Here is a 25,918-nt window from a genome sequence, read left to right on the forward strand (position 1 = left end):
GTCAGGAGTGGGTGGATGGGGGCGAGGAAAGCTGGATGTGGGAGGTGCTGACAGAAGGAGTAAGGGAAATGTGATCAAGATACATTGTATAAAACTCTCAAAGAATCAATGAAAATATGATATTAAAGCAAAAGGTGTGGGTCACAGCCTACTTTTGCCCAGCAGTGTTTAGGCTACTTCCCAAGTGTCAGTATTTTTCCCCACAGCTGAGAACTCCGGAGATGCCACATTCTATGTCCAAATGTTGGGGTCATAGGAAGCATTGTCATAAGATGAGGAGCCTTCACCAAGGTTACCCCCAGCCAAATGGTAAAATTGGATTTTGGACAGTTTTGGTCACACAGTATTTACCTCCCTCAGCTGTGTATACACGGCTCACCTTGCTATGCTAATTTGTGGTATGGGTTCCATCCATATTTTTCACATCTTTGAGACGTCGTTCCGCACCATCTGCACCACCCTAGGTGACTCATCTCTGAAGCGTATCTGACTCCCCTCACATGCGCGCGCAGCCTGATTCTCAGAACATGAATGTTGCCCATTGTGCTGGAGGCGTGCCTCTCATTCCCTGACAGAAGCGAAGCGTGTTTTGGCATACGCCACTGTGGCAGATCTTCCTCCAAAGATAGGAAAGCTATCACTGAAACTGGGAGACAAAGAACCATTCCTGAATTATTAGGGTTTAGCAGTCATATCCAAAAGTCAACACGCCTAGGCCAATGTGGTACCTGTCTATGATCTTAGCCCTGGCTAGGCTGAAGTAGAAGGGTTACAGTATGCCAGTGTGGGACCCCCCCCCCCTACGTCATCATCCCATGTGTTGACAAATCAAAGAAAAAGACCAACAGGCTTTGGCTGAGAGCATCCTTCTTTGGTGAAAATGAGCTCAGATCTACTGATAAGCAAATGGAGACGACATCATTGAGGCATTGCTTCTTAATGACAAACAGAATTTCACAATTCAGGACAGCAATGTCTTTTTAAGATGGTCATCATTAAAACCAGATCTTAATGTATTATCAGGAGGAGATAGCCCAACGGCTGTAGGACGCTGAGTTTCATTCCAGTGGGATTGGGATTCATAGTATGGTGGATTGTTAAACCACCATATATTTTATATAAACACATCTCCTGGGTTAAGAGAAGAAGTAAACAAATCAGGGTGCAGAATGCTTGAAGTAGAGCTAATGGACTATGTTTTAAAGATGTTCTCACCTTTCAAAAGATCACTTATATAAATAGACTTTGAAGTAATATTCCAGCCACATCCGGGATGACTTTGGCTCTGCCATTGATGTTTTCGCTCTTGGTCTGACTGTTGAGTGTGTTCACGTTGAGAACACTCACTAAACTGTGAACTTCTGACCTGTAACCTTTATGTATGTTGTATTTGAGAGGGGGAAAGGCCTGCATAAATACTCTCTCGGTTTATAATCTAATGTGTTCACAAACTTTTGTAAATATTAAGCTGCTCTGTCTTTTGATGACATGTTGTAAAGCCGAGGTGAAGGAGAGACAAAGGAACAGGACAGAGCCTACCTCTGAAATCTCAAGAATGAGACCCACCCATGAGGTAGGAATGAAGAACTAAGCTGGGGGTTCAATGGAACGCTTTGTCGACAAAATACTGTGACCATCTGGTGACGCCATTTTTAGGGTAATGTCAGAACTGACTATTATAATAATTAGTCTCTTTCTAAAAGAAGACAGATCGGATTCATGACATGAAGCAATGTCGTTTTTTCCAAAGACGAGCTCTTTACTGCTAAGGGAGGTAGTGTAAAGTCATCAATGCCAGGATTTAAATACTGAACAGGCCAATTTTAGCTACACAGCACTGGGCATATTAACCTATCTGACCCTTAATTTGTTCATCTGTACAAGAGAGATAATAAGACCTACCCTGTGGAGTTGTTATGAAAATTAAGCAAACAACACACTTGACACTTCAGGCTACTGCCCAGATCAATGGCAACAGCAGCAATTATTATACCAAACATGAGAATTTGAGTGTGTGTGTGTGTGTGTGTGTGTGTTTTCATTTGTAATCACCTAATTTATTTAAAAGCAAAATTGAATGTTTTGGTCAAACTTTTATTTTATTTTTTTCCTGCAGGTTGCTCCTGATGGTGTTTTTACATCAGGAGCAGTAAGTGATGTCTATATGTGAGAGATGGAGAGGGGCTGGACCTTCTAGTTCTTAGTAGACTGGGAAGCGTGAGGTGGAAAACTCCTAAGTGGTGCTGTGCGTTGATGTGTGAATGCTAAGTAGCTTAATACAACACCTCCCCACCCCAGACACACTGGGCCTTTAATTTCCTTTACACAGTTGCCTAAGTAAGATTTATCACCCTTGACCTGGGGGACAGCGCAGGCAAACAGAGCAGCCCACTGGGCAGGCTGCTTTCACTTGGAAATGTTTCTGAGCAAGCTGTAGCTTAACTTTGCCACCCAAATCAAAATGCAGTGGTCAGGTCGTATTTCGATAGCGCTTGGGTCTAGATTTTGGTTTCAGGATTTCTAAGTATTGAGGTTTATGCCACTATCTTGGTTAGCATCAGTTAGATCTGTATCTACAGAAAGCCCTGTTAACAGAAGCAGAAACCTGTTCATATAAAACTCCCTTTAAAACAACCCGGAGCCCAGCTGAAGCCCAGGGACTGGAGCAGTCACAACCGTCTCCATGTGCCCGGCTGCTTTTGTAGCTGAGGCTGTTGAACTGGAACCAAATTCACCCCGGCCAAGCTTGTCATGGCAAGTCTGGTAGATGAAACTGGCCTTGTTTTTAATTTCATTTCCTTTTTTATTGAAAAAAAAATATATATCTGTTATTTGCTTTTCTAAGTTACACTAAAATGCAAGTCTGCTGCCGACTCTGCCTGTTTGCGCAGGCTAAAGCACAATGTTTTGTGGAAAGCGACGTGGTGCAGTCCAGCCTGACTATTAGAGCTGCCCAAGGAGGGCTATTAGAAGGAGCCACCTGGAACTCACTCTCCCCATGTTGCTGCTGAAGAAAGCCTCTGGAAGCTTACATACCACTCAGGCTGCTTCAGGGCTGGAAGAGAGTGGGAGGGGTTTGTCTCCTTTTAAAGAGGAAATCCTTGGGAGGCTGCAGTAGTCTTTGACTCCAGCAAATACTGGATGCTAATATTTTCTGGTTTCTAACCTTGACTCTATTGTAGGTGCTCATTTCATCCCCTGGAAGGCTTTATGCCTCAATTTCACTGTCACGACATAGGAGTAACACAGACATTCTTTGTTTCCCACAGCTGATGTATCTATCCTTGAGGCTGCGAACCGAATGTTGGAAATAAAATCGCAAACTTTGCATATATTAAAAAAGTATTTTTCTGAACTTTCTAGATGAATCATTTTGTCAAAGAAAGAATTCTGAATAGCTTAACTTAAAAAAAAAAAGTTCAGGGCTCAGTGTTAAGAGTTTATATTACTCTTACAGGAAACCAGAATTCAATCAGTCCACAAATCCCAGGTTGGGTGGCTCATAGTTATCTGTCACTCTACCATTAGAGAACACCATCTTCTGGTCTCTAAGAAAGGGATTTGTGTGTGGCACGTGCGCACGCTCACGCACTCGCGCGCGCGCACACACAGACAGAGCATTAAGACTAAAATAAGTCTTAAAAAATAAATTTAGTTTTTAGTATTATTTTATTATGACGGTAAATTTCATCAGGCTGACAGCATTTGAAACCATCTAGAGGTCACACTTGAGGTCACACCTCCAAGTGTGGTTAAGAGGTTCCAGAGGAGTTTAACCGAAGAAGGAAGAACTACCCTGAACATGGACTGGTAGCATCATCCTGCTGGAATGCACAAAAAAGGAGAAAGCTGGCTGCACACCAGCATTCATCTCTCTCCGACTCCTGGCGTCTGATGTGAGCATCTGAGGCCCTGTCCCGATGCCATGAAATACTGTCTCTCTCAGATCATGAGTCAACCCTCCCATCCCTAAGTTACCCTGTCACAGCACCAAGAAAAGCAGCTAATGAGAGTCTATCCTTCTAAAATTTGGACACATTTTAAAAGGGAGTGTATGCTGTTGAATCGGGGTCCACTCCTAAGTGTTAGCCTGATGAGAGCACCTTTCTTCCCTCCCTGAATTTCCTGGCAGGACAAAATCTCAGTGTAAGTTGGGCCCAGGGACATTTCCTGAGTCTTGCTCCTTGGTTCCTTGTTCAGTATCTTGTTTCAGCGTAGGAGAGTGAGAGAGGGCAAACAGGCCTGTGTCATTACAGGATGAGTCTTGAGACATTAAAATCACCCTGTGTTGTTGCGGGTTGGGGGCGGGCAGGAGGATGAAGAGCAGAAGCCTAAGCTGGAGAGATAGGAGAGCAGAGAGGAAGAAGATCTTGGGCACAAAGGAAGCTCAGCAGAAGTGATGCAGGATGTGGCAAGGCCACGGGGCTAAGGGAAAAGTGTGATGGATCCGTGACAAACAGCTGAGACCTGAGATGGAGCCTAGGCAAGCGTCTGTGAGGAGGCTGTACTGATGGGAAGACGATGCTGGGGTCTTAGTTTAACCTGACATGAGCCATTAGGAGGGTTTTTAAAGAAACTTAAACACTTAAAGAAAACCTTCCTCTTGCCGTGCGAGACAGTTCTGGGTGGCAGGAATGGAGGCACAGACTGTGACATTCAGGAGGACAACACACAGTTTGCAGTAAGGTAAGGACTGGGGAAATGGTGGTAGTGGCCAGGTTCAAGCTAACGTCTGAGGTAGAAACAGTGGTTAAGACAAGAAGGTGAAATGCAGGGGAGGTGTGGAGGGGAGAATTGGGGGTTTGCTCCTAAGCTTTAGCGTGATGAGAGGGCACCTTTCTCTCCTCCAGTATCTCCTCCAGTATTTCCTGGCAGGACAGAATCCCCTGTTGCGATGTTTTCAAAGTAGCTTTGTTCACAGCTTGCTATCTCCAGCTCGGTCTGCCCTACCACCTGGGTTCTAGATCCCTCATTTTAAAGTCTTGTAACACGCTGAGCCCAGTCTTCCCCCTCCTTGGTCAGTTCTAAAGCTGAAGGGTTGTGTTGTAAAGGATTCTCTCCCTTTTGTAGAGCCCCATCTCCAAATCATCTCCCAAGTCCTGAAGGATGGCACTGCCCAGAGAGCCATCAGTTCTTCTCAGCTCTGACCCCGCCTGGCCAGACAGTGCCTGCCGGCGGCTTCTCCCATCTTGTTTCCTGCTCTCTTCATCCATCCTGCGCCTCCTTCCAGATTCATTCTCCTGACCCGAGAAATCCCAGCATTTCAGTGCTCAAAAGCGATGCATGCTTTTCCCCGTTAGACATTGAAGGCAAGCATGATGTCCAGCATTCAAGGTTGTCTGTCTCTAGACACTGGCCTGCTTGAGGAGTTCTGTCTACAGAAGATGCAAGATGCCTTAACCCTGGGGGAAGGCAGTGGGTGGTTTTGTATGTGAGCACAGCGAATTCGGGAAAGCAGGACTGTCCCTAGACTATATGAAGATCTTCTCCAGAACTGATATCCTGTCAGGTGTAGATCCAGGAGGTAAGCATAGGATGCTGTCCTGCTTTAGCCCTCTCTCCCTTTAAGATAGGACTGTGTTAGTCCTGAACTCCCGTTTCCCAGTGATGAGTGCAAGCCGTGGCTCACAATCCACTGCTACTGAGCAGAGACCTCCCCAGGGCTTTCAGCTATGTGTCCTGGGGAAGAAAGCGGCATCTCCCCAGAGGATATGGAGAGCCTATGGATCCATAGGTGCCTGAAGCCACCTTGTTCACACATTCCAAACACCTCCTTGGGAACAATAGCAACGCAGAGGAAAATGGAACAACGTCAACACAAAGCTCTGGGTATTGCTGTTCATAGCCCGTGGGAAGGGGCTCACTGTCTTTATCACTGTGCACCAATGCTGCACTTCACCGAAACCTGCCATGTGTTCAAGAGACAGGCTGTGTCTAGTGCCATCCAGTCTAGCCCCATGCCTCTGCTCAAGCCAGGGAGAACCTGCTATGGCTTGCTTATACCCACTACTCAGACAGGGTCATGGAACCTTGGCTCCTGTCTGTGCCCTAAGCTCTGGAAAGAACCATGACAATGCCACTATCTCTGCCCTTACAGTCATCACACTGCCACCAGTTTCCAAGGGTTCCTTCTGTGCTGTGCAGGACTACCTATAGAAAGTGTACGTGTGTGTGTGTGTGTGTGTGTGTGTGTGTGTGTGTGTGTTTTGTTGCCTGTGCTGTTGTGGTTGTGGTGTGGTGTGTGTCTCTGTGTGTGGTTGTGGGTGTGGTATGTGTGGTGTACATGGTATGTGTGTGTGTGTGCTGTGCTGTAATGTGCATGTGGTGTATGATGTGATGTGGGGGGGTGTAATATGGGGTGTTGTGTGGTGTGTATGGTGTGTGTCTCTGTGTTGTTGAGTGTGTGGTGTGTGTGTATTGTGTGTAGTGTATGTGTGGCATGATGTGCATATAGTGTATAGTGTGATGTGGGGGGAATGTGTGTGGGGTGTGGTATGTGTGTGGCTGTGATATGTGGGTGGAGTAGGGGGATATTGTGTAGGTGTGTTGTGTAGTGGGGGTGTGATGGGTGTATATGTGGTATGTGTGTGTGTGGTGTAATCTGTGTATATGTGTGGTGTGTGTGGTGTAGTGTGTATGGGAGTGTGAGTGTAGTGTGTGTGTGTGTGTGTGTGTGTGTGAAGTCAGAGGTCAGGTCAGGTGCTGTTTCTCAGGAGACACTGACCTTCTTTTCTGCATGTGAAATCTCTCACTGGGACTGGAGGATCCTATTAGTAGGCCAGTTGGCCAGGAAATTCCAGGTGTGCCCTCTCTGGCTCCCCAGTACTGAGATTACAAACATGCAGTCACACCAGTATATTTGTGTGTTTGTGTGGTGTGTATGGTGTGTGTCTCTGTGTGTTGTTGAATATATTATTACGTGTGTGTTGTGTGTGTGTGTGGTGTATGTGTGGCATGAGGTGCATGTAGTACATGGTATGACAGGCCTTGGGGGGAGTATAATGTGTGTGTGTGTAGTGTAATATTGGTACTGAGGACCAAACTCAGTCCCAGAGCTGTGTGGCAAGTATTTTAGTATTTTATCTTCCCAACCTCCACATACCATTTTGAAACTTCATCAACACAATATGTGACAACATCATACCACAGAGATGGCTGTGAAGGATATAAAGTGTTACCTCATTTATTCAGATCAAAAGCAGGGACCTTGTGCTTCTTGGGCAGCACTCTGAGAGGTTTGAATTAGCAAGGGTTGGTCTGATATTCCTACAATGGAATAACAAAGAATATCTATTCATCACGAGAGCTGTGAACTGCTTTGAGTTGCTCATGGTTTTGAATAAACTAATAATGGACTGAATGATTTGTGTTGTATTCCATTCTGCATCTGGCCAGCTTCTCTTGTGCCTTCCTTGGGAGAACACAGGATGCCTTTAGATACAGGGCCCCTCTCGTGCCATTATTGTTACTGTTTTAGAATACTAAACGTGACACTCCTGGCTGACTGGCATTAATGCACCTTTCAAAAGTGCCCAGTTTTTCCCTTGGAAGTAATTTCAGCAGCAATCGGCTACAACTGAGTAATTTCTGATAAGCAATTAGCACATATCAAATCAAGCCATATTATCCCAGGCTTTGTGCTGCCACTGCAGATATAGCAGGGGTTAGCCATTAAAAACATCAGTGAAAACTTCTGCTATTGTTATGGAAGCGGTGGGCAATATTCAAATGGAGACAACTGAACCATTTAAACAAATATATTTTTAATCACAAAATGTCACTCATTTTCAGACCTGTGTTTCCTATTAATAAACTAGAGATCATGTTAACAAGATTGGTGGCAGTGTTCTAAGAGCAGCAGAAGTCTTATTATAAAGGACAGCAGTGGAGAACACTGGGTCACTCAAGTGATGAAACTTGGCCACACCTAAGTCTGCCAGCAAAATGTCCAAGCAACAAAGACACACACTGAGATGACAATGCGAACAGCTCTCTACCTTCCATACTCTGAGATGACAAAAGAAAAAGAAAAGCTGAGAAATTTGTAGTGGTGGGTATGTTGGGGAATTTCCCCAGGTTGATATCTCACAGACCATCTCATTTGCGAAGTATGGGTGGATATGAAATATTTACCTATTTACCTATCATAGCACTCCTGAAGAGAAGGTACCTCCCCACACAGTATGTGCCAGGGGAAAGGTCTGCATGGCCATGAGGTGTTCCCACCATCAATACCACCTCCAACTTGGTGACAGTTGATTGCACTGCTAACCCATCAGAGGCAGCCAGTCCCTGCCTGACTAGCCAGCTATGCTGTGCAACTGGCCCTCAGACTTAGTCTTTTGCAAAACGAACAGGGACGATAGAGTGAATTAGATATAGCCAATGAACAACAGAAACTGAAGCTGAAAAGGCACATGGAGCCAACGTGACAACCCAGCCTTAAAATGAGCTATGGTCACCACTGGAGGTTTTAGGAAACAAAAATTACAGGAGTCTCTTGATTGGTTCCAAGAAGATGCTTCATATTAGCTTACAAGTGAGGTGGAGCACATGGGATCATCATACCCCCAGGACACACCCTGGTTTCCCTGGGGTTCCAGGGAACAGGCACACCCATCACATACACACACACACACACACACACACACACACAGAGAGAGAGAGAGAGAGAGAGAGAGAGAGAGAGAGAGAGAGAGAGAGAGACAGAGAGACAGAGAGACAGAGAGACAGAGAGACAGAGAGTCTGAGAGTCTGAAGAGAAATAGCCACAAGCAGAGAAGACAGTCAAGAAGGAGGCTTGGAAGGAACCACTTGAGCTTAGAGGTTGGGGGAGGCAAGTGTTGGGGACAGTTTGAATTACACCTGGAAACCATGAGTTTTCTTTGCTAGTTACCACTCTTGGCAATAGCTATCTCCTTCAGAGTCATATGTATTGGGGGTGACCAGATGGCCTGGGGTGCATCAGAGGTTGGGGCTGTTAAGGCCTACAAAGGGGTAGTTTTTGCAAATGTCACTAAGGAGTGGGGTGGCAGCCAGGCCCACAGACATAGAAGACTGGTCCTCTGTACACCCCACTGAGGTGGAGCAGAGGTTATGGATGCCAGGTAGAGGCTGCTGATCTACTGATTTGGGGACAAATCACATATAGAGACATAGCCAAGGAAAGCCAGCTAGTGGAGCAAGAGACACCAGAACTTCCCAAACAGACAGACAAGCTTGCCTCTGTGGGAAGAGTGGAGCAGAGACACCCAGAGATAAGTGAAGGCCACACTGTCCCCAGGAGACAGATCAGGATTAGGGACAGCTTTCAAACCTGTTTCCAATACCTCCCCCTGATTTCTTTGCAGTAATGGCTTCTAGCAATGTCTTGAGTATGCATCTCCTTGCAGCAGAAACACATCTAATTAAACACCAGCAAGCTAACAAGCTGAGGGAGTTTCCTGTGTTGTGTCCCCTCTTCCAGTCCTGCCCTTGAGCCTGATCTGGTAACTGAAAGGCTTTCACTACTCTGGGAATGGTATATGCTAGACTGCTCACCTCGGGTCTACATCAAGTTTATGAATGGGTCATGGACTAAGAAAAGTCGATTTAATTAAACATCTGTAATGCTCCGGAGGCTTTGCTGCTTGCTGTTGTACTTGTCGACTCATTGGCTCACTTATGAATGACTTCCCGTTATGGAGTTTTAATGGCAATTTTATCAATGAAGAAACTGAAGCGCAGAGGAGTGAAACGACATTCGTTGGAAACTGTAGACAGAGATTGGAACATGGATTTTTAATGAGGCCATGGCTGCTGTAAGCTATACCCAGCCACCACCCCCAACTCAAGAGAGAAGGAATCTGAATGAATCATCTTGGACTTGGACTTGACAGCGGTAAACTGTAAGCAACAACATCGAGGATCCTGGAACCGGAAGCAAGGTTTTAAAAAAGGGTCACAGCCATGGCTCAATGAGTAGTGCGCCAACCCAGCATTCCAGAGGCCCGGGGCTGAGTCTGACCCCCATCGCTTCCTCCACTCCACCAAGCCATACGTTCAAAGGCAAAAGCAGACTGCACACAGAGCAGAGGGCGTCATAGGTGGAGAAGCAATGCCAAGGCAAGGGCTGGGAGCCTGCGGAGAACAAGAGTTGCCTCCTGTGCCTTCTTGCCTGGCGGGCGCTCTCTACTAAGGCAGCTACTCAGGTCCGTACTTACCAATGCACCATATACTGTGATTAAAAAAGAAAAAAGACCCAATCCAAACCAGAAAGAAACGAGGCACCAAATCTGCCAGTCAACTCTAGAATACGGCTTGGCACTATATCAGCACGCAATCAAAGTTTCTGCTTTTCATTTTAGGAAAGTTCACAGTGCACAATTTACTATCTTCCCCTCCGCCAGCAGCGCCAACTGCATCCATTTGGTACGTGGACCAGACCCAGACGTTTGTGGGCAGAGAATGCCTTTACTGCTCTGGACAGCATTGCCTATGGGTTATGAGCTTGGGATCTGGAGCCAGGATGTATGAGTTCAAATCCTGCTTCGGATATTTGATGGGGTACCTTCAGGAAACCGTTTTGCTCCATGACACCAACGTCCCTACTCCTCAGGTTGATTAGAGCGACTGTGCCTCCTGGTTTGCCTCTGCCAGGGTTTGAAAGGGTCTTTCAAAGTCCAGTGCTATTTGGTTTGGGGAGGAAGGAAGTGATTTGTGATTAAGGAAACTAAGATGGGAGTGACTTTGTTATCACGGAAATGGATTTGGCCCTCCCTTGCTCTTGCTACCTCCCCCCCCTCCCCCGCGCCTACTTACTTTTTTTTTTTTTAAGCCTTTCCACATTCCACCAAGGGGTAATATAGCACTAAGACTGTCACCAGGCCCCAGCCCTGATCTAGGTCTTTCCAGCCTCTAGAGCAGGGTGACATGAATTTCTGCTCTTTAACAAACTGCCCAGCTGTTCTGTAACAGCAGCACGGGATAGGAGTGGGGAGAGGGAGATTTTTTTCTAGACGCTTCTCACACAGTATGCGACTCAGTGCTGGGACCCACAACCACCCAATTAAACAGGGCGAGCATAGCCAGCCCCAGCAAAGGAAAACATTGCACACAAAGCACCTAGAAGAGTGAGCTCAGCCAGTTAGCTAATGAACCTGCACCTAGAAGAGTGAGCTCAGCCAGTTAGCTAGTGAACCTGCTCCTGAGGACGACACTGTGCAAGTGGGCTCAGCCTCCCCCTGGATGCTGAACTCAGGCTGCCAGGCTTTTGTGGCCACTGTTCTTACCCACCAAGCCACCTCATTGTCCCTAATATTCATGGATTTTTTTTGAAGATTTAATAATGGTTGAATCTAGGCTGCTTTATAGACTTTATATAATCTCTATTAAAATCCCAAAGGCATTTTTTTTTTGTGAACAATGAAAAAATCGACTCTAAAATTCATGGTATTTCAAGGCACACTGTGTAGCCAATAAAATCTTGAAAAGAAAGACAAATTTGGAGGCCCCAATCTTTCTGATCCCAAATTTATTGCAGAACTAGAATAACCCAAACAGAATTGTGCTGTCTAACCCAGAACTGCCTGGAACCGGCTTCCACAAATAGCGTTAACTATTTCTTAGCTAGCTTGGTGGGTGGGGCCGTTTAATGTGGGCAGAACAGTCTTCTCAACAAATATCACTGAGAAAATACATATTTAAAAAGAGTGAAGTGGAACCTTTACCTTACGGAATGCGCGCGCGCGCGCACACACACACACACACACACACACACAAAACCTAAAATTAAAAAAGAAAAACCCAAGCACTAACACACAAAGGAAAAAGTCTTTGGCGTAGAACTGGGCAGTGATTTCTTGGGTGCAACACCAGAAGCACAGTAAAAATAGACACCCTAAATAGATAGGCAAGGTTACATCGAAGTTTCAAACTTCCATTTAAGGATGCAGTCAACACAGTGAAAAGGGAAGCTATAGGGCAGCAGATACATTTGCAAGTCACGTGAAGAGATTAATGTCTAGAACTTCTGCAGTTCACTAACACAGCAGCCTAATCAATACAGGAGAAAAGGGTTCGGGTAGACACTTCTCCAAAGAAAATACAGAAATCCCCAGCAGGTTCAAAAAAAGGTGCTCACTCTCATCGCCAACACCAGGAAATGCAAATCAAAGCCACAGCAAAATGCAACCTGTTCTGGTTTCATTTCTGTTGCTGCATTGAAATATCCAGACAAGAAGCAAATCAGAAGACCAGGGGCTGGCTGACTTCCGCTTACAATTCCAGATGATAGACCACGGTTAGACGCCGGAGTGTGGGGCTAACAGGCTGCATGGCATCACAATCAAGAGCCCAGAGGAATAAATGCGTGCCTGCCGCTCCCTTGCTCGCTTGCCTACCCTCAATCAGTTTCTCTACTCTTACACAGTTCAGGATTCCTGCTTCAGGAATGGTGCCATCCTCAGTGTGCTGGGTCTTCCCACATCATTTAACTTAATAAAGTCACCCACCCGGACCCTAGACATGTCCACAGGCCAATTTGAGTTAGACTATTACCCATTGAGGCTTCCACAGGTGATTCAAATTGACAATGAAAGCTAATCCTCACACTACCTTATAACCATAGGATGGCTACTACCACACACACACACACACACACACACACACACACACACACACACACACACACACACACACTGCATTCCTCTGGAGGCATAATAGGAGTGTGGGCTGTAGACTAAAGGATATGACAATGAATTGTAACCCATGATGATGTAGATCTGGTTCCTTTTGACCTCTTTAAGCCCAGGGCTTCATGCATGCTGGGTAAGCATTCCACCAACTAAACTACATCCCAACCCTGTATTTTGATCTTCTTCCAGTAAGGGACAGTCTGGGCAGTTGGTGAAAGTTAATAGGGTGTCTGAATTGGGTGGTGGTGGTGAAGCAATGCCAATGGCTTGATTTATCAGGTGGTGATGGTGCATTGGTGGTTCAATGGTAGAATTCTCGCCTCCCACTCGGGTGACCCGGGTTCGATTCCCGGCCAATGCAATATGGTCTTTTCTGTCTGCTACCTACACGTCCCAGCACTCGGGAGGCAGAGGCAGGCAGATTTCTGAGTTCGAGGCCAGCCTGGTTTACAGAGTGAGTTCCAGGACAGCCAAGGCTATATACAGAGAGACCCTGTCTCGAAAAACAAACAAACAAAAACAAAACAAAACAAAAAAGAGAAAGAGAGAGAAAATGGGAACTTCTGCGTTTAGGGTTAGTGGAATCATGCTGACAACACTCGAAAAGGAGGAAAAAGAATAAGAACAAAGCCTAGCGGCACAGGTGCGAAGATGCCACACTGAAACCCGTGACTCTTTATGCTAACCTAAGACATTAGCTAAACAATAAAATGACATAAAAATATCCAGGAAAAGAATGATGCCAATGAGTATACATATCAAAAAGAGACAGGTGGCAGGCTGGAGAGATGATGGCTCAGAGCATGCACTGCTCTTGCAGAAGGCCCCTGTTTGGTTCCCAGCACCTGCATCTGGTGGCTCGCAGTCACCTGACTCCAGCTCTAGAGGATCTACTGCCCTTTTCAGATCCCAGAGGCACTGTGCTGACTGAGGTGAGCATACCACCCCTGTGCATAGTTAGAAATAACCAAAGCAAATATTAAAGCAGATAGAAAATGTGTTAAAATGTTAGTCATCACACTATATGACTAAGGACCTATGGTTGTTGTATCTTTTGCTCTTCCAGCATTGCTGAACAGCTTTCCACATTATTTCAACTAGTGTGATGTGTGTGTGTGTGTGTGCAAGTGTGTGTGTGTGTGTGTGTGTGTGTGTGTGTGTGTGTGTGTAAGACAAGGTCTATCCATATAGTGGTGACAGTGTTCCATTATTGAAATGAATTCACAGGCCAAGCAGCAGGTAACGTGATAGACATAAGATAAACATTTTATCTGCCACTGAACTTGGAAACAGTAAGGTTTGAAATTTAAAACAATATATTGTTTGCTCAGATCTCCAGAATGACGCCAGCTTTTCCGCAAATAACTGTGTAGGGTTATAGTGAATTTATGCACAACATTCTCGGACATCATTGCCTTCTGTAAGGTTAGCAAGCAGGACACTGAACTTGGGAACTCGGGTTCCTCCTCTGGACCACAGCCCGGAACTAATCCTGAGAGTCATCACAGATCAATCCACATTTCGCAACACCAGACTTTCCAGCTTCAGAAAAATTAAGGATAAAGATAGAGAAAACCTGCCAACCGGATCCTGCTGTGGACAAGTCCTGGGGAAGCTATAGAACCCAGGGTGCCAATGTGGAGGAAGGGTACTGTAGACCCAATATGCTTCAAGCAAGGCCACCAATATTTACTTCCGGTCAAGCCACAAGGCCCTGGGTCTCTCCTATGTGTGAAACATGAGACCAAAGATGGCCCTCTCTTGGAGTGTGGGAGTGGGTGGACCTACCTTGGGAACATAGTAGGATAAGCCCTGGAGAGTTGGAGGCAGGAGGATCACTAATTTGATCCTGGGCTCCATGATGATACCCTTGTCTCTATTCACAGTGGGCTGAAAGCTACAGGTGGCCACATGTCATCTGTGCTGCCGGCACATGGCTGTTAGCACTGTTCGGGTTGGATGCCCTTGTGTAATTATATCACATAAACAATTCTTAAAAATAGATTAGAAACTGTAAGTATGTCTCACTGACTCTTTGGGGAAACTGCTATCGGGCTAGTGAATTCAACTTTCCATATCCTGTAAGAAGTCCTATGTCAGGTAGAGAAAATTGTTCAATTTCAAAATTGTGTAATTTTATTAAGGACTATCCGTAAGGCTTTCTTCTCACAGACTTGAAAATTGCCAGGCATTTCTCTCTATGGCCAAAACTTTACAAGTTTCTTTAAAGCAATGATGTAGTGAACCTTAAAAAAAATCAGCCAGTTGGTGGAAAACAGTTTTTTAAGGTGGGGTGGGGGCAAGAAGAGATGGACAGGTGACTTACTAATGTGAGAAACCCAGGTATCACAAGTGGGAGAGGAAAAACATTGTCACTGCTCTTAAGATGGAACAAAAGACAAGTGACCTGTGGATGTTGTTATTTTGTTTGCCTTTGAACTCAGCACCTTCTTTCCCATTTTTTTGAAGGGGGGGGGGGGGAAAGCAAGCCAGCTCTCTCCCTGTCTCACATGCACCCTCCATTTCTTGGTTTCCACTGTAACCCAGTCAGTGTTCAAGCCTCACTCTGCACAGTGGTGAGCTGGGCGAGTCTGCTGCACCCTACAAAGTACATTCAGTGTTCACACTCTTCAAGCCTTGCCCTGACCCTGGACTACTTCCAGAGACAGGGTTCTCCACCTGTTCCCTACATCTTCCTCTACCTCCAACGTTGCTGCTGTGTCCAGTTCTAGTCTCTCAGTGCCCCCTCTTCCCCTGCTCAGGAGCCACCCTCAGTCCCAGTCCTCAGCTCTTCTGGCCTCTTCTCCCATGCAGCCCCCACTTTCCCGCAGTGGGTCTCTACACACGGACATCTTACCTAGCAGCTTCTTTGTCATGGGTGTTCTTCCAGGCCCCACCTTGAAACATTGTCCTCCTGGCCCTCCTCTCTTCTCTAGCTCTACCTTCCTGCTTGCACCAGTGTCATGAACTCTGTGTCCATTATACCTGTTCCCTCATGTTCAGATGCTCCTTGGCGTTCCATATTTGAACTCTGAACAGGGTTTCTTTATTATCATTTCCTATGTGTGTGTATGATGCGTATGTGTATATGTGTGCGTGCACACATGCCATAGTGTCTGCAGGTCAGAGGACAGCTGTCAGGAGTTGGTTCTCTCAGACTAGAAGGCAGGTCTGTGTCAGTCTCTCTGTCACGGTTTGTACTCCAGGCTAACTGGCTCTGGACCTTCTGGTTGCTCCATCCTCCTGTCTCTACCTCCCTCTCATTTTAGGAGAGCTGGGATTACAGAGGTGTGCCTTCTTAAAAATGTGGCTCCTATGGATCAGGTCCAGGTCAGCCGGCTTGTACACCGATTGCTTCTACACAGGGAGCCCTTTCACCAGCCCAAGTCCCACTTCTGATCCTGATCCACCTTCCTCGCTGGTGAATTGCCTTCTTCTTCCTGCATCCTGGTTGAGAGTCTTCTCGTTACGACTCCTATCCTGCCTGTCACCTTCCATATGCATGTGTCCTCTTAAACCATGACCCTCTCCCATCTGCCCGTCCTGGCCCTTTGACCTGCTAACTACTTTGCTTTAGGCTCTGGGGCTCCAGCTGCCATATCTAGCTCCTTCCAACTCCTCGACATTATTAATACTTTGCTGGAAGATTATAAGGAGAATTTTGTGCTATGAATAAAAGTAGGTCTTTAAACTGCTGGCCCATGTCTGCCTTTGCGTGCCTGCATTCTGATATTGATATTGCTCCTAATAATCTCAACTCAGTTTTCCAGTTTTAATGAGAACGACCTTCTTAGATCTTGGACAAATCCTCCTCCTCTTTTAGAACCCAGCTCAACGACCTTCTTAGATCTTGGACAAATCCTCCTCCTCTTTTAGAACCAAGCTCTGTTATCACCACCCTCAGGAAGCCACCCCAAACTCTCCAAAGCCAAATCAGTAAATAGCTGCCCTTTGTCCCATTCAGACCTTAGCATGGTGTGCCGTTCATCTGTCTGTCACACCAGAGATCCATGAGACATGGACAGGTCAAAGAGAGAAGAGGCTACCAGTCAAATCTCACAATAAGGGGAAGACAAAGTTTTGTCTTGACCCTACAGCAGAAAACACAGTGTTCTCTAACTTGGTGAGCACTCAGTATTTATTGTTCATGATGCAAGAGACACGGAACAGTATAAAGAAATCACTCTTCTGGGCAGCAGTGTGTTCACACAGACCCATCAATGCCATCAATCAGGCTCAGGCACCCTGCTGCATCTCTTTGCACTGCCTTCTCGTTCCCTCAACTCTCACAGCCTACCTCCCTCCACTGACTGACGAGAAAGCCAGCATCCTGTCCCCTGTGGAAACAGATCCACTCAGACAGATCCACCAGACTTTTCAGAATCGCAGGCCACACTTCTTCCTAGACAAACGCAGCACCTTTCCACCTTTCCATGGATGTATTGTCCTTACATTTGTGTGAGCTCCAATATGATTCATGAATTTCTCCCCAGAAATTATACCTCTGTCGTGATAGCCACCGGTTTCTCCCTCCAGGGTTTTACTGACACAATAAGCTCTGCTTTCTCCTCAGGCCATGTCCAAGTTTGCCTATCTCCTTTCACAACAAAACTCATCGTAACTCTGTACCACCCAAGCCAGGGCTCATCTCTACCACCCATTCCTCTGTCAAAGACAGAAGGACTCCACATGGACGCCCCCCCCCCAGCAGCTCAGCTGATCATGCTTGCTTTCCAGAATGTTCTCTTTCCAGAATGTCCTCTTTCACTCGGCTTCTAGCATGTGGCACCCTCCTCTCCCCCTGTGGCTGCTGCTCCTCAGTCTCGCTGGTTCAGTCTTCCTAATCTTTGACCTCTAAATGTTAGATTGCTCCAGATCATAATCCTCTAGTCCTCAAGCCCCCACTCCCACCCCGGCGCTCTCTCTCTCTCTCTCTCTCTGTATCTGTGTGTCTGTCCGTCTGTCTCTCTCACACACTTAATTGGAGCATCTTTCCTCAATTTTAATGTCTACCTTATTACTTGCTCAACTTTGCCATCGAGCTGTCTGGTAGGTACCCCAAACCAACTGTTGGAGTTTCCTTCCTGCACCCACTCACTGGTCCTGTAGCCAGCCTTACTAAGTAGAATCTCCACTGACTAAGCTGCTCAGGTCCACATCCAGACATTTCTGAGTTCTTTCTTTCACACTCCACAATGGCATCCTCAGTAAGTCCCGTTCGATCCCTTAGTAAATGTCTCTAGATCCCAACTGTGGCCATTATTCTAGTCCCTCCCCCACCCAGCCCCCTCCTACCTGCTCTCTCTCTCCTTCCGTTCTTGGTTCTTGACTTCCCTCTGCCTGAGGAACGGAATGACCCTACAGAGGTGAGGCCAGGTTGTGTTTGCTCTCTGCAGAAGAGTCTGTAAATGAATTTCCATTTTGCTGCTGCATGCCAGGTTCCATATTCTGTCCTTGCCAGGAGATTGGGAAAGAACTTCCCCCAAAGTGTGTGCTCCTAGGAGAATGAACTATTCATAAGACATTAAAGGTTGGTCCAGGCCTTGAGACTGCCTCATCTGAAAGCCTGCTGGTACCCACCCCCCACTCCACCCCTGGGCTCTCTTGCCTGCTACTCTCCTTTCTGTTCTCAGGCACTGTGGCTCATTGGATGCTGAGTCTACTTTACCCAAAGACCTCTGCATCAGTCTTGAAATCTGAAAAGCTTTCCTCCCAAGACAGCTGGAGGGACTGCCCTCTTGCTGTGTTCACATCTCCACTTGAAAGTTCCTTCAGTTAAGAGACTTATCTGACCCAGTCATCTAACCTAAGAGCAGCACCAACACCATCACTCCTGTGTTTGCTACACACACACACACACACACACACACTGACTGGCTATTGTACCATACGACCCAATGACATAGCATAGAGTTTGGCTCCTTGTCTCTCTGTCCCCATCCCAGTCTGACCATGAAGATGGTTCCACATAACTTCAACAACTGCTGAACAAACCCACATTCTCATCTCAGAGCCACCGTTCTCCCCAGTGTCACCTGCGCAGCCTAGCCTTACCATCTGGCGTTGAAAGAATAAGTGTCGGCCATAGTTCCAGGAGCTCAGCTCAGTGGAGACTGAACTCCTTGCAGCAGAGCTCCCTCAGGCAGCTTGGCTCCTCCTGGCTTTGGATTTGGTAGTCTTGTTCTTAGCCTCCCACTTCTTTCTGTGTTGACAGATTGCCCTGCTGTGCCTCCTTCAATTCTGCCTCCTGCTTTGCCTTAAGAAAAACCACCATCTTGTCTTAACACCATCACCCCCTACCGAGTGCTTTCCTCGGTCCTTCGCTCTGTGCGAAGGACCGAGGAAAGCTTTACCATTTAAAAACCATATCATGCTTAGAAAAAAGTTTGTTTTCAGGGTCAAACCCACAGGTAACTGTGGAGGGAGAAGAAAAGTTTGTTCAAAATGGTTGAATGTTCCAGGCATCGGACTGAAATTGACCTCTACTCGGGTTACTGGCAGCAACACACAGGGAGAAAATCTCGCATCTGTTTCCCATTGTACACGCCTAAAGGGCACAACCCAGAGACAGGCCTGCAAGCAGGACGAAGGTGCTGAGGCTGCTTGCAGCCTGACCTCCATGGCGGTCCAGGGCGTGGCTTAGCATTACTATTTCATGGCTATTTCTGAGTGTGGCTTCTGGAGTTTAATCCAAAAAACTTACTTCTAACTGCTGAAAATTAAAATAGAACAACTAACAACTCCCTTTTTGTCTCCTTCAACCTCCCAAAACGCAAAGATTTTGTCTTCTTCACAGCCATAGAAGATAAGATTACAGAACCTCTGCAAATGAGTTTTTATTTTTTTAATGTATTTTCCCTCTCTAGGCAGGTTGACTAAAGAAGAGCACCTATTAGCTATTGTTGAAACGCTCTGACTCTAGAAAGGAGAGGGATAAGATCAGTTGGTAACAATAACTCCCTGCTTACCTCCCTTACGTCAGTGTCCCAGCTGTTCTATACAACCTAGCAGACACAGCCTGCTTGCTAAAATATGCCTATAAACATTCTCATTGGTTCTCTATGAACCTGGTTATAAAGGTTCTCCAGCCTGGCTCATATAAGAAAACATTTATTGATGCTATTAAAATGCATAAAGCTTAGCCCAGCATGGTAGTGCACGCCTTTAATCCCAGCACTCAGGTGACAGAGGCAGGTGGATCTCTGAGTTCCAGGCCAGCCTGGTCTACAGAGTGAGTTCCAGGAGTCTACTCATAGAAACTGTCTCGAAAAATCAAATTAGTAAGTTAATTAATACAATTTTAAAAATGCATAAAACTTTTAACCAATACATGTTTTAAAGTATGAGAACCACCCTAAGAACTACCCATGGCTGTAAGAAACTATCTAGCAATGCAGGCCAGAATTGGCATTATGTCCTTGCCGGGAATTTGGGTAGAACTTGCCACGGACAGCGTTTGTTTCAAAGGGGACAAGACAGGAAAATAAGACCCAGAGCTCCGGTCTTTGCCTCACCTGAAACCAGAATCGGGTACCCAGGAAAGTGGGACAGCAGTTAGAAAAAACTAGCGTAGGCACTGTCACCCTACACGGGGCTCTTGCTTAGTTTTCCACCCAGACATTTACTAAGTCCTCAAGTGCGGGCGGCTGGAGCAACACTTTGGATGGTATCACAAGACTCCCAGAGCGATGCTTCCTGGCTTCCTCGGCATATGCCAATGCCCATTTTACAGGGGGATTTATGATCCTTCTCTCAGTAGAGCCAGCCAAAGTTTTATAATCTTCATTAAAAGCCAGCACCACGTGTAATAATATGAAACGCTGCCCTACACAGGGTAGGGGAGCAAGTTATAGGTGCTTAGGGAAACATGGCAGTTTCCTGGCCTTGGCAAAGGGTGAGGTTGCAGGCACCAGCACAGCAACTAACACAACCTTACTTTATTGCAAATGTACCTTCAACCTAAGTCCTAATTACTTTCTTTAAATTTTCAACTACCTGACACCAAGCCTATGGTGGCTTAAAGGGGCAACAGCAACCTGACAGCATTCAGAGGGGCAAGCAAGTGACAGCTGTGGAAACTCAGTGGAAGTTGAGGTTAAGGAGATGGAAAGAAACTCTAAGATCTTTTAGACTGGGAAATATATAGCTCTTGGTGGCTGGAGGTCCCCCTCCATTGGGTAGGCCTTTAAAGAACTCTTCTTGGGTAGGGAGCTGCTCTTCTCAAGGCCCACTTCCCATAAAAGGGGGCCTGATTCAGCTTTCCAGGGTTCATGGCTCATCTTGTCCAGCTCCTTCAGGGAAGCTGTAGTCGGCCGCGGAATGTCAGGTTCCAGGTCGGCTTTCCCTTTGATGAAGTGCCCATGGCTCTGGCGACCTCCCCACGTGCCACACTGGCCTTCGCAGCTCTCCCAACCCCACTAGCCCCACAAGCCCTGACTTTCAAGGCCCGGGCAAAGAGAGGCGGAGCTAGGAAGTCATCCGGGCGGGGAAGACAGGGCTCTTCGGGCCGCGCGGCCCGCACAAAGCCTGGAGCCCGGCGTCCGCGGCGGCGAGAGGCGCGCCCCCTCCCCGAGCCAGCCGGCGAAGCGCGCGCCCGCCAGCCGGAGCCGGAGCCCCGAGAGCGCCATTCGCCGAGAAGCTTACGCCAGTCACCCGGCGTACCGCGCCCCAGCGGCCGGGGAGGTGCGCTGCCCCGCTCCCGTAAAGTTATTGTGAATGGGGAGCGGGTGACGTCAGCGCCGAATGTCAACAATGTAGCGATTGAGAGTGTGGGCGTTCCGGGAGAGCGCGAGCCGCGCGGCGCAGCCAGCAGCCCCGCCGCCGCCGCCTCAGCAGCCAGCCCCGCGGCCGCGCACCGGGCTGCGGTCGCCCCTGCGCCCCGCTTCGCCCGCCGCCCCTCCCTCGCGGCCCGCGTCCCCCCTCTCCCCCGTCGCCCCCGCCGCGCGCGCCGCTCCCCTCCCCCTTCCCGGACTCGGGGGGCTGCGAGCGAGCGAGCTGCCATGTGATGCGCATCCCCTCCGCCTGCTCTCAGTGACCCCAGGACCGCCCACCACGCCGGCGGCCGGGAGGGGGCTGCGGGCTGGGAAGACGCGGGCAGGACCGGCGCAGGGGGACGAAAGTTCCCGGGAAGGTGAGTGCCCGACCGGGCCGCGGGGCCGAGGCGACGCAGCGGGGCAAGTTTGCACGGGGAGCGGGCGAGCGGGGCAGCGGGCGGCGTGGGGCCGCGGCGGGCAGCGAGTCCGGAGGGCGAACGGCCGCTCCCCGCCCACGGCCGCCTTATGGCATTTTCTAGGAACGGGAAAGGGGTGGGAGCCGAGCGGAGGACGCGGCGGCGGGGCGCGCTCTCCCGCCTGCCTGTTTACGGCGGGCGAGGCGGCATTGTATTTTGCTCGCGTCGCCGGGTGTTTTGGAACAGCAGGGGGAGGAGGAGCCGAGGGTAATAAGTCAGTCGTGGGGCGGGAGGGCGGGTGGGGAGAGCAGCGCCGCCGGAGCCGCAGCAGCTGTCAGACCCATGGCCCTGCCTCCGGCCCCAGCCCGCGCTCCGGCCATTCCGGGTGGCCTGGTCCCTCCCTGCCCACCGCACCCCCGCGCGCGGCCGTTCCGCGAAGACCGCGGCTCTGTGGCCCTGCGGCTCTGTGGCTGTGCGCTCAGCTGTCAGCCGCCGCAGGGTGGCTCGGATGACCGCGCCGGGCGCTAGAAAGAGGCAGCCCCGGTCCTCGGGCGCAGACGTGCCCAGGGGAGCTCAGGGCTTCCAAGAGGGGACACCTTGTAACCGCCTTCTCCCCAAGGCCCTAGAACACACATCCACACCTGTGTGCAAGTCTCTCAATCCCCAGGGCTCCACCCAAGAGTCGAGTTTAAGGAAGGGACAACTCGCTGCACCTCCCCGCACCGCGGCCCTCGCAGTTCACCCACCCACCGGGTGTTCAGGAGCGAGCGGCACCGAGAGGGCGGCGGGCGGCGCTCATGGACTACCCCAGGTGCCCGCGAGAGAGGACTTGATTCAGCATCTGGGCTGGGCGAGGATTTGCGGAACTTAGAGGAAGCCCGCAGGGCGGCGCGTGTCTGAAGAGCCGCACATCCCAGGCCCCCGGGGTCGTGGGCACATTGAATCTCCCCAGCCTCCTCTTGTATTCATGCAAGTTTGGCAACTTGGGCGAAGTTCCTGCCAGGCTGTGGTCCGGGTGGTTTTGTGTGTGACCCAACAAGATGCTCCTCGCATTCCGCGGGTCCAGCCACTGCTGTCGCTGCCTCCTGGAACGAGAGGGGCTGGAGCGTCCCACCCCAGAGACCCAACTGCGACTTGCAGCGGGCTTGTGGGCGGCCAGGCGACGCGTTCCTGGATTTTCACCTTCGCTGTCTAGTGTCATAGTCTCTCACTCTGTTAATTTCATCTGCTGAGTGTATTTAACTAAAAAGGGTAATTACTTTAGATAAAAATGCTTCCTAGCCTAGTGGGAACCTTGGCGGAGATACTGCCTAATGAGATCTTTTTTTTTCTTTTTTCTTTTTGCTTTTGTCTGTTTAAGAGTAAAATTAGAGATGTTAACTCTGATAACGGTTTTCTCAGATCATTAAAATGTATCATGTAGGAAATTGTGCCGCTAAAGCTCAGGCTGACTAGAAAAGCTAAGCTTGAACTGCCTTATGCCCCTCCTCTTGAAGAGATGGCTATTTCTGCAAGGCAGCGGGCGACTTGCTTAAAATGTGAGGTCATCCCATCCTGAGCCTCTAACAGCTTGCCAGTGGTCGGCCCTTTTCATTCTTGCAGGTAATAAACGTGGTGGAAAAAAAAAAGACATCTTGTTAGAATTAGTCTTGCCAATTCACAGTGTTGCAGCCAAACTGTTCCAGTGAACGTTCTGTCAGTGTCTCTATTGTAATTCAGTTTTCCAGGCGCTTATAATCACCACAAAACTTTGTATGGCTTCTCCTGTTCTGTACTTTAAAACTATTGATCACCCACTTTGGCACTAATTGCTATGTTTGAAACCCAAAGTCATTCAAATGAAGGTGGGTAGGGTCCAGAAACGAGATCTGCCACCATAAAATAGTTTGGTTAATATTTACATTTTGTATTTTAAAGGGCTTCAGGTTTGCCACATGGTAATCTAAATGTTTGAATAAATTCTTTGACTATCAAGGGGGTTGGAATGTCAGTTCGTACAGATCTGTTTTCCTCCTCAGGTGTATGATGTCTAAGTGTCCTAGCTAGATTGTAAGCACCCCTGGTAGGTAGTTCTTAGTGCTTTGTGTGTTGTGTGTCAGAATCTGCCACCGAGCAAGAGTGAGGCAGAAAGAGTCGGAGGGAATCAAATAGCCCCTAATTTACTTTCAGTGCTACCGGTGTCTGGGAGGCTGCCTGGGAGGCTGCGGTGTATTCTCTTTCCATTGAATTATGCCCTTTGACTCAGAATCTTCAGGCAATTCCCTTCCAGCCACTCACCTCTGGCTGCTGTGTGAGGGGCTTAATTATTTGCAAACTGCCTTGAAATCCCAGGATGAAAGGCACCGAATAAGTGCAAAGTATTGTTATTCAGATATGGAATTTAATGATCCATTACAGTTCATCAGGAAAATGCACTTTGCCGTGATGGGAGGAAATGTTTCCACCTGATGGAGGGTAATAATAAGTGCTTAAAAGTAGGTTCAGATTACAGATGAGACAATTAACTCGAGCCATGTGCTCTTCAATTTGTTGCAATTCATTTTGTGATCAAAGTGAGTTACAGGGTGCCAGATGGTCAGGTTCACGTTCAAATCTCTCTCAAGCCAGCCCTGCACTTCTGTGCCCATGGTCAGCCCAGCCAATGGGATGCAGTAATTCATTAGTGACTGGGAACTCTATTCCTCTGAATCTGTGATGCAGCCTCCTTCGATGCCAACAGAAGGGCCCAGGCCAATCAGTTTTGCTGGGAGCAGTTTGATTTCACTTGGATTAGCTCTTGCTTAGCATCTCTGGTATGGATCCAGTCTTAACAAGGAAGAAAGAGACCCTTGGTCTCTCAAGCGACACTGCTCTTGGTTTTAAACCTCCATCGGATTTCAGAGACTTAGTTTCTGGTTTGCTTCAAAGGCTGGCCTGACTGTTGAATGAGTGAGCCAGTGCTTAGGTAAATTAGCACCTTGCTGATTCTCTGGGGGCACGGGGGGGGGGGGCGGGATGTAGGATCATGGGATGGAGTGAAGAACAGCCTCCGAGGCCAGGACCGGGCATCTGCACACTGCTCTGCCCTCTCTTGCTCAGATAGCACACACCTGCTTTAAAATTATGTCTTTGCCTCTTCAAGATCTTAAATCATAAACAAAGAAAGGGGCCTCATTTCCACTTTCCACCACATCCCTCAAACTGTGCATCTGGTCCCGATGAGGAGAGGGCATAGTATAGGAGGGTGGGGGGCAGCCACTTCTAAGCCCTTGTCTGCTGTTGCCAGGCAGGGTGAGTGTGAATGCAGGCTTTGTGCTGCCAGGTCCCTTGCCTGATCCGGGTTGTCCTGTGAAATCCCCTCTAGAGCGTTGGTGAGAATGTCTGTAGGAACTTGGGCTGGATCAGAAATGGCTCAGTGGATAAAGGCACTAGGGAGCCAAGTCTGACTAGCCTGAGCACTTGAGTTTGGGGAGTACCAATTTCTGAAAGTTGCGCTCTCTCTCTCTCTCTCTCTCTCTCTCTCTCTCTCTCTCTCTCTCTCTCTCTCGGTAAGTTAAATAAACAAACATCATTTTTAAAGCTGCAGGTGGCCTATACTGAGTACTACTTAGTATACTAAAACATCTTGTTGTTTAATATTTTCAGACTTAATAATCTATTATTCTCTGAAGTCTGACACATAGTGGATAATTTGTAGGCCTCTACCGGAGGAGTTGTACAGTGGTCAAGAAACCAGAAAGGCTTAAGAACAATGGAGGTCCAAATTAACATCTTGTTCAGGAATCACTACCTTTCTTTTTAAAATAGAAACTTCAGTCTAGAAGGTTAAGTACTTAGTTCCATGGGCACAGTGTTACGCTGCAGGTAGCTAACCCATTGTTTGTGAACTATCCAGCTTCTTTGCGTTGTTGCTGACCAAAGTAGAGTAACTTCCTGTTTAGTGCCTGAAGACTGCCATATATGCTTGCACTTGGGGACACTTGGTTAAAACAGTAGGTTTGATTTATTGATTGTTCATGCTCTGCTAGAGAGTACGAAGTTCTTCACCTCCATGTGTCTCACTGACTCATAGAACAACCTGTGAGGTAGGTGCTCT

General features: G+C 47.9%; 1 protein-coding gene and 1 non-coding gene across 9 annotated transcripts in view; both read left to right on the top strand.

Moving 5' to 3' along the window:
* Positions 1-12,964: 12,964 nt before the first annotated feature.
* n-TGccc3 lies at positions 12,965-13,035 on the top strand. Its single transcript has one exon. It is a non-coding gene; the product is annotated as a tRNA-Gly (tRNA).
* An 8,092-nt stretch (positions 13,036-21,127) lies between these two features.
* Positions 21,128-25,918, top strand: part of Bach2 (BTB and CNC homology, basic leucine zipper transcription factor 2) — a 347,697-nt gene continuing 342,906 nt past the window's right edge. For 7 of the 8 annotated variants that reach the window (XM_030253108.1, XM_030253112.1, XM_006537566.4 and 4 more), the window contains exon 1: positions 21,156-21,804. The gene's annotated coding sequence lies outside the window, so the exon portion shown is untranslated. Of the gene's footprint in view, positions 21,805-25,918 lie in introns of all 8 variants that reach the window. The other variant, XM_011249909.3, reaches the window with a different exon arrangement.

Source organism: Mus musculus, chromosome 4 (assembly GCF_000001635.26).
Source record: "Mus musculus strain C57BL/6J chromosome 4, GRCm38.p6 C57BL/6J".
Taxonomy (NCBI): domain Eukaryota; kingdom Metazoa; phylum Chordata; class Mammalia; order Rodentia; family Muridae; genus Mus; species Mus musculus.